Source organism: Bos taurus, chromosome 2 (genome assembly GCF_002263795.3).
Source record: "Bos taurus isolate L1 Dominette 01449 registration number 42190680 breed Hereford chromosome 2, ARS-UCD2.0, whole genome shotgun sequence".
Taxonomy (NCBI): Eukaryota; Metazoa; Chordata; class Mammalia; order Artiodactyla; family Bovidae; genus Bos; species Bos taurus.
The window spans coordinates 9,482,927-9,491,142 of NC_037329.1; positions in this window are offsets into that span (position 1 = coordinate 9,482,927).

Sequence of the window (8,216 nt, forward strand, 5' to 3'; positions counted from 1 at the left end):
GCATACAGGTTTCTCAAGAGTATTAAAATAATATAATTGTTTTAAAACAATGAAAGCTTAAGTAATAATGGCATGTTGCTGTATTAGTTTGATGTACTCTTATTAAGTCAATTTGCCAATCAAATTATTGTCAAAATCCTGTTATAAATAATTCAATATCAAAAATTTTCATGAAATTAAGTCTTATTTCTGTGGGGTGAGAGAATACTGCATTAAGATGAGTCCAAACTAATGCATCCAACTTTTTAATATGTGTATTCATCAAACGTCTCACAAGCACTGTACTCTTAACCTGTAATTGACATGTTTAATTTGGGACTCAAGATCTTTCTGCCCAAATCTATTCTTTCTTCTGTGTTACCTGTCACAAGGGTTTGAGACTCATCTTTGACTCTTCCCTCTTCCTAGCATCCATTTATCTCTGGTATCTAAGGCATTTTGATTCTATTCCTGATATCCATTCTTTCTTCTACATCCCCACAAACACAAAGCTATTAAAGAGCCTTATTTTAGCTATTAAAAAAGTTCCTTCATTCATAACAAAAAAGCAGAGACTCACTCAAGCTAATTCAAGCAAGAGAGTTTGTTGTCCCAAGTAACTGGTGAATTACACAATAACCTGGGATATAAAAGGACAGGTGTTGATTAATAAAACCATTTAAGCATAAAATTAAGCAATAATAATACATAAATATAAATTTTAAGCAATCCTGCTTTCTCTGGTATATATCTTCTAGTGCCTTATTCATTAATTGTGCATGAGAGATAAGCTTTCTAAATCCTATGTGTCTTTACATTACTTTGATAATGTAGCTCGATATAAAATTGCTAGTGTTGGTGACATTTCTTTCAGAACTTCTGTCTTTTAGCATTACCTGATGTAAATGAAAAATTTTATGCTTATCTAATGTTTGCCTCTTTGAGCCTATTTTTCCCATTATGTGAACAGATTTTTCTCATTCTATCCAATGTTCTGAAATTTATTAACCACATATCTAGGTCATTCACTCATGTGACTCAGCACTTGATAAGCTCTTTCCACTAGAAGGTAAATTGGTCCCCTTTTGTTTTAGGAAATATCTTTTATTATATTTATTATATCTTTGATAATTTCCTCACTTTCATTCTTCTCTTTGGAAATCTTAGTAGTCTGAATTTATCCATCCTAATCTTCTTTCTTTTTAATATTTATCAGTTGCTTCCTTTTTTCTTTATATTCTGGATAATTGACTTCATCTTTCAAAAATTCTATTGAATTTTTAAATTTGACAGTCATTTTTAAAACAAAAGCTCTTTCTTATTCTCTGATTGCCCCTTTTTACTGACTAAACCATTTTAATCTCTTCCCTCTTACCCATTTTGGTAACTGTCCAGTTTGGTAATATCCCCTTTTTGTATTTCTGAGATTTATTTTTTTTTCCTTTTCGCCTCTAACATGACTAGCTTCTGCCAAGACTTGAAAGGCAGAAGTGAAGTTTTTGAGACCACACAACCCAACTAGCAATCACAGTTTAAAAGTCCTTCAGTCTTTCTGTAGCAATAATAATGAGAGTACTAATATCAAATCCCTAGCTTCTAGATTGACTGGGAGGGATTTCCACTGGCAAAATCTCATGGAGTGAACAGCTTTCCTGAGTGTCTCACTTTAGTGTGGGATCAAACTTTGATTCTGTACCCTTTCTAAATATTCTGTAAGCTAACTTATATGCTATGATAAAATTATTTATGCTCAGAATCAGTGATTCTGTTGTCCAACCCAATGGTGGCAGATAACAAGGAGTAAACTGTTCTATGTTCATACCTTCACTTAACCTCCCTTTCCTCAGTCAGCACTTTTCATCCATAAATGTCCTAGTAGTTTTTTGAAATTTGCCAATTCATTTTCTATTGCTATGTAAAAAAATTACCACAAACTCAGTGGCTTAAACCAACACCCATTTGTTAGTTTACAGGTCTGTAAATCATAAGTCAAGGCAGGCCTGACTAGGTTCTCTGCTCAGGATATTACAAGGCCAAAATCAAGGTATCAGCTAGGCTGTGGTCTTATCTGGAAGCTCTGGGGAAGAATCTGATTTCAACTTTATTAAGATTGTTGGCAAAATCCAGTTTCTTGTTGCTATAGATCTGAGGCCCCCATTTCTTTTCTGGCTATCAGTCAGAGGCTGCTGTTTTTCTCTAGAGTTGTCTCCACCCTAGCCTTATCACATGGGCCCCTTCATCTCCAAGATCAGCAACAGAATCATCTTTCAATTCTAGCCTCTCCTGCTGCTGCTGCTGCTGCTAAGTCGCTTCAGTCATGTCCGACTCTGTGTGACCCCATAGACAGCAGCCCACCAGGCTTCCCCGTCCCTGGGATTCTCCAGGCAAGAACACTGGAGTGGGTTGCCATTTCCTTCTCCAATGTGTGAAAAGTGAAAGTGAAGTCGCTCAGTCGTGTCCGACCCTCAGCGACCCCATGAACTGCAGCCTACCAGGCTCCTCTGTCCATGGGATTTTCCAGGCAAGAGTACTGGAGTGGGGTGCCATTGCCTTCTGCCACTAGCCAAAGAAAACTCTGCTTTTAAAGGACTTGTGTGATTACATTAGAATAACCCAGATTATCTCCTTTTATTAACTTAATCAACTGATTAGTAACCTTAATTACATATGCAAAATCTCTTTTGCCATATAATATGACATATTCACAAAAGAGGGAATTGTGCAAGGGCAAAGGTCATTGGGTCCTTCTTAGAATTCTGCCTATCTCATCCCTCTCTTGTTGTTGTTGAGACGTTAAGTCGTGTCTGACTCTTTGTGACTCCATGGACTATAGCAACCCAAGCTTCCCTGTCCTTCACCTCCCAGTGTCCTTTGAGTTGAACTCATGTCCACTGAGTCAGTGATGCCATCCAACCATCTCATCCTCTGTCATCACCTTCTCTTCCTGCCCTCTATCTTTTCCAGCATCAGGGTCTTTTCCAATGTGTCTCTCTTCACATCAGGTGACCAAAGCATTGGAGCTTCAGCTTCAGTATCAGTTCTAACAGTGACTATTCAGAGTTGATTTCCTTTAAGATTGACTGATCTCTTTTCTGCCCAAGGGACTCTCAAGAGTCTTCTTCAGCACCAGAGTTTGAAATCATCAATTCTTCAGCACCCAGCCTTCTTTATGGTCCAACTCTCACATCCATACATGACTACTGGAAAAACCATCGCTTTGACTATATGGACCTTTGTCAGCAAAGTGATATCTTTGTTTTTTAATATGCAGTCTAGGTTGATCATAGCTTTTCTTTCAAGGAGCAAGCATCTTTTAATTTCATGGCCACAGTCACCATCCACAGTGATTCTGGAGCCCAAGAAAATAAAGTTTATCTGTTTGCATTGTTTCCACATCTATTTGCCATGAAGTGATGGGACCTGATCCATGATCTTAGATTTTGAATGTTGAGTTTTAAGCCAGCTTTTTCACTCTCCTCTTTCACCTTCATCAAGAGGTTTTTTAGCTCCTTTTTGCTTTCTGCTATTAGAGTGGAATCATCTGTATATCTGAGGTTGTTGGTATTTCTTCCGGCAGTCTTGATTCCAGCTTCTGCTTCATCCAGGCCAGCATTTTGCATGATGTACTCTGCATATAAGTTAAATAAGTAGGGTGACAATATACATCCTTGATGTACTCCTTTCCCAATTTTGAACCAGCCTGTTGTTCCATATCTGGTCATCCCTCTCTGGTTTGTTTTAATGTCAGAAATGGAAACCTTTTTAATTTTTTTATTAATTTTATAATCTTTTCAGACTTAAAAGGATTTGACATTATCTTAAACTAAAAGTATCAATCCCACTCACAGTTGGTTGCAAATTTATTTATATTAGAGTTAGATGTGCAAAATATCAAGGTATGATTTCTCTATAAATGATCCAATCATCTTTGCTAGCCACTATTCCCCTAGTCACTGGGTTGGGGTTGGAGAAGGGAGCGGGACTTAGTAAACTCATTTAGTCTCTTTTAATAAAGGTTTTTAGATTAATGGTATATATCACCAAAAAAAAAAAAAAATTTTCACTGGCAGAGTAAACAGACAAAGTCTATTCAAAACAGACAAGGAAGAGAATCTGACCACAGCTATACTGCAACAAAGGTGGGACTTTAGTGAGACAGAAGGAAAGTACCAGAGGTACTTCCGATAAGATTGGTTAATGTGATTAGGCCATTTATTATCATGGAGAATTAAATGGCAACCCACTCCAGTATTCTTGCCTAGAGAATCCTGTGGACAGAGGAGCCTGGTGGCCTGCTGTCTATGGGGTCGCACAGAGTCGGAAATGACTGAAGTGATTTAGCATGCATGCATGCATTGGAGAAGGAAATGGCAACCCACTCCAGTATTGCTGCCTGGAGAATCCCAGGGACAGAGGAGCCTGCTGCTGCATCGCTTCAGTCGTGTCCGACTCTGTGTGACCCCATAGATGGCAGCCAACCAGGCTTCCCCTCCCTGGGATTCTCCAGGCAAGAACACTGAAGTGGGTTGCCATTTCCTTCTCCAATGCATGAAAGTGAAAAGTGAAAGTGAAGTCGCTCAGTCGTGTCTGACTCTAGCGACCCCATGAACTGCAGCCTACCAGGCTCCTCCGTCCATGGGATTTTCTAGGCAAAAGTACTGGAGTGGTGTGCCATTTGGGCTGCCATCTATGGGGTCGCACAGAGTCAGACATGACTGAAGCAACTTAGCAGCAGCATTATTATCAAAGTTCAGCTCCACATTGCCTCAAAAACTGGGAGATAGGAGCAATATCTTTCTTGATTCTATTTCAAAGGGATGGCTAGCAGGTTCTTGAAAAAGATATTACTAGGATGTAAAACTGTCAGAAAATCTGTATCTCAAAAGGCAGTGAAAAATTTACAACTGAACGTTTTCTCTTGAGAAACCTTTATGCAGGTCAGGAAGCAAGTTAGAACTGGACATGGAACAACACACTGGTTCCAAATAGGAAAAGGAGTACGTCAAGGCTGTATATTGTCACCCTGCTTATTTAACTTATATGCAGAGTACATCATGAGAAATTCTGGGCTGGAAGAAGCACAAGCTGGAATCAAGATTGCTGGGAGAAATATCAGTAACCTCAGATATGCAGATGACACCACCCTTATGGCAGAAAGTGAAGAGGAACTCAAAAGCCTCTTGATGAAAGTGAAAGAGGAGAGTGAAAAAATTGGCTTAAAGCTCAACATTCAGAAAATGAAGCTCATGGCATCTGGTCCCATCACTTCATGGGAAATAGATGGGGAAACATTGGAAACAGTGTCAGACTTTATTTTTTGGGGCTCCAAAATCATTGCAGATGGTGATTGCAACCATGAAATTAAAAGACACTTACTCCTTGGAAGAAGAGTTATGTCCAACCTAGATAGCATATTGAAAAGCAGAGACATTACTTTGTCAACAAAGGTCCGTCTAGTCAAAGCTATGGTTTTTTCTGTGGTCATGTATGGATGCGAGAGTTGGACTGTGAAGAAAGCTGAGCACTGAAGAATTGATGCTTTTGAACTGTGGTATTGGAGAAGACTCTTGAGACTCTTGGACTACAAGGACATCCAACCAATCCATTCTGAAGGAGATCAGCCCTGGGTGTTCTTTGGAAGGAATGATGCTAAAGCTGAAGCTCCAGTACTTTGGCCTCCTCATGCGAAAGGAGGCCTCCTTCCATGACTCATTGGAAAAGACTCTGATGCTGGGAGGGATTGGGGGCAGGAGGAAAAGGGGATGACAGAGGATGAGATGGCTGGATGGCATCACCGATTCAATGGACGTGAGTTTGAGTGAACTCCGGGAGTTGGTGATGGACAGGGAGGCCTGGTGTGCTGCGATTCATGGGGTCACAAAGAGTTGGACACGACTGAGCGACTGAACTGAACTGAACATTTTCTAAAGTAAACGCTCTAAGAAAAGGGAGGTCAGGGACCTAAAGTCTGGAAGAAATCTGACTTATGTTTAGTCAACCTAAGAGGAATGTTAAAGTACCTCGGTCACTATTAAGGGTAAAATGCTTAGCAATTCAGTTTTCTACCCATCTCCTATTTCTCTCCACAAATTATATGAGTGTTTGAGGAAAGTGAAGCTTATATGACCTTGTGCCTGATGACAAAAGATAGAGACCTTGAATCCATACAGTGTCTCCTGGACTCTTACTGGTCATTTCTGCAGTGTGGCCACTGTTGATAACTTGTTGGGAACCACTGATGTGTGCTAGATCTATTGATTTAATAGAAAGTATCATGTTGTGCTTCCCACAAGAGTTCTTGGTTCTGTTTCTTTCCATTCTTGAGGTCATTGATTCCTGCATTCATTAATATTGTCTTTATTTTGTGCCCTTTCTCTAGAAGTAAACAGATTCCTATGTTAATTGTATATCTTTACCCCCTTGTGAATCAGGGCATTACATCCAGTTCATTTACCTGTCTTCCACCAGCACCTCTGCATATTGCTTATCATGTGTTAGGGCTCTAAGCCAGAAGCCTAAGATTCCTACTAGCCTGTACCTCCCTAACATTACTCCAGAAACAAGCATACTACACACACACATACACACACACACACACACACAACCAGGTGTTCTTAGTCCATAAACCCAGCTCATTGTTTCAATCCATCCCTCCACCCACTCCACATTCTTACCCCAAGGTACACATCTACCGTGTTGAGACTGGGAGCTGACTTTCCACTAACTTCTGTTATTCTTCTTCCTACCCACTCAGGGCATTCTCTTTCATACAGTTCCCAAGCATAATACTCTAGGCCCAGTTTTTTATATCTTAATCTGAAGTTATAATAATTTTTTAATTCCTATCTTTTATAATCAAATTGTATTGCTGAAGAGCCTAAAACTTAGTTCATGCAATTCAAATGACTTATCAGTGACTTTCTAGCACTAACCACTTCCCTCTTTCCTGGGCGATATGCTTCAAAATATAATTTGGAGGGGAACAATTCCCTTATTTAATATTTGCAAAATATTACCCCTGTAAAATACTCTTAAGAGATTAAGCAAACATATGGGATAGTAACCTGGCTATAAAAACGTTTTTGACGTCTTAACTGACAGATACAAAAACAAATGTCTTACAGCTAGACTAAAGTTGTGTTTAGCAATCTGTTCTTTCCCTTTTTAATTTCAATAAGTGTGAATACTGTTACTGTCATCATCTCCCCCAATAGAATTTATGAACCTATATTCAGTTGACATGACAGTTGTGTCTTAAGGACACAAACTTTTGAGAATGGTGTGTATCACTTACACATGTAACAAGTATTATTACCTAATTATGATAATAAAACAATTTTACTTATTTACAAAATAATTTTAACAATTGTTTGCTATTGTTTTTTTTAAGTTTCTTCAGAGTAATTCTTAAATAGCTATATACAAAATACATATGTAATCTATATGGAGACATCTATGTACATGGAGAGAGGAGAGAAATGGTGATTGAATAAAGTGCCTTCACTCTGAAACCTTACTCATCATAAAGTGCAGACTGTCTTTTATTTTGAGTCCTTTTAAGTATTAATAAATAAATTAAAAATTCAATTTATAATTTCTTTTGGTTTGGATATGAGATTTTTTCTTAATGTATTAATGTAATATTTATTTTAACATCTAGCACCATTAAATTGATGGTAAAGTTGGGAGTATGGTACATGTATGCTAGTTGTTGTTAGTCAGAATAGGAGAGTAGAGATAAAATTAAGTTAAAATCTTAGACCTAGGATTGGATGCTGTTTATTCAGTTGTCTCACAGGTGAAAGCTGCTATTTCTATCATCTTCTTTCATATCAGGGCCTTTGACCATTTTCTCCTCCTGCTCTTGACATACCGAGTTGTGAGTTCCTTCCATGATAAAATAGGACAAATATCCCTCATTTTTATGTTACTGGGCCACAACTGGTCATTTCCTGATTTCACTTTTAAAGACAGATTCCAGTAATATGGCTTCTTCACTTGACTCATACTTTATTGCTGTCCTACTGAACGCAGTAACAAAGCTCATAGACAATTTGAACTATCCGGTGAACATTACATACCTTATTCCTTAAATAGGTATTTGTAAGTTTAGAGGGCATAGAGGCAATGGATTCTGCACCCACCCCTGCCGCCCAACACCCATCCCTACCCAAACATGCAGTATAAACATGCTGAGCACAACACCATCACATACATCCCTACTTAAAGAGTCTAGC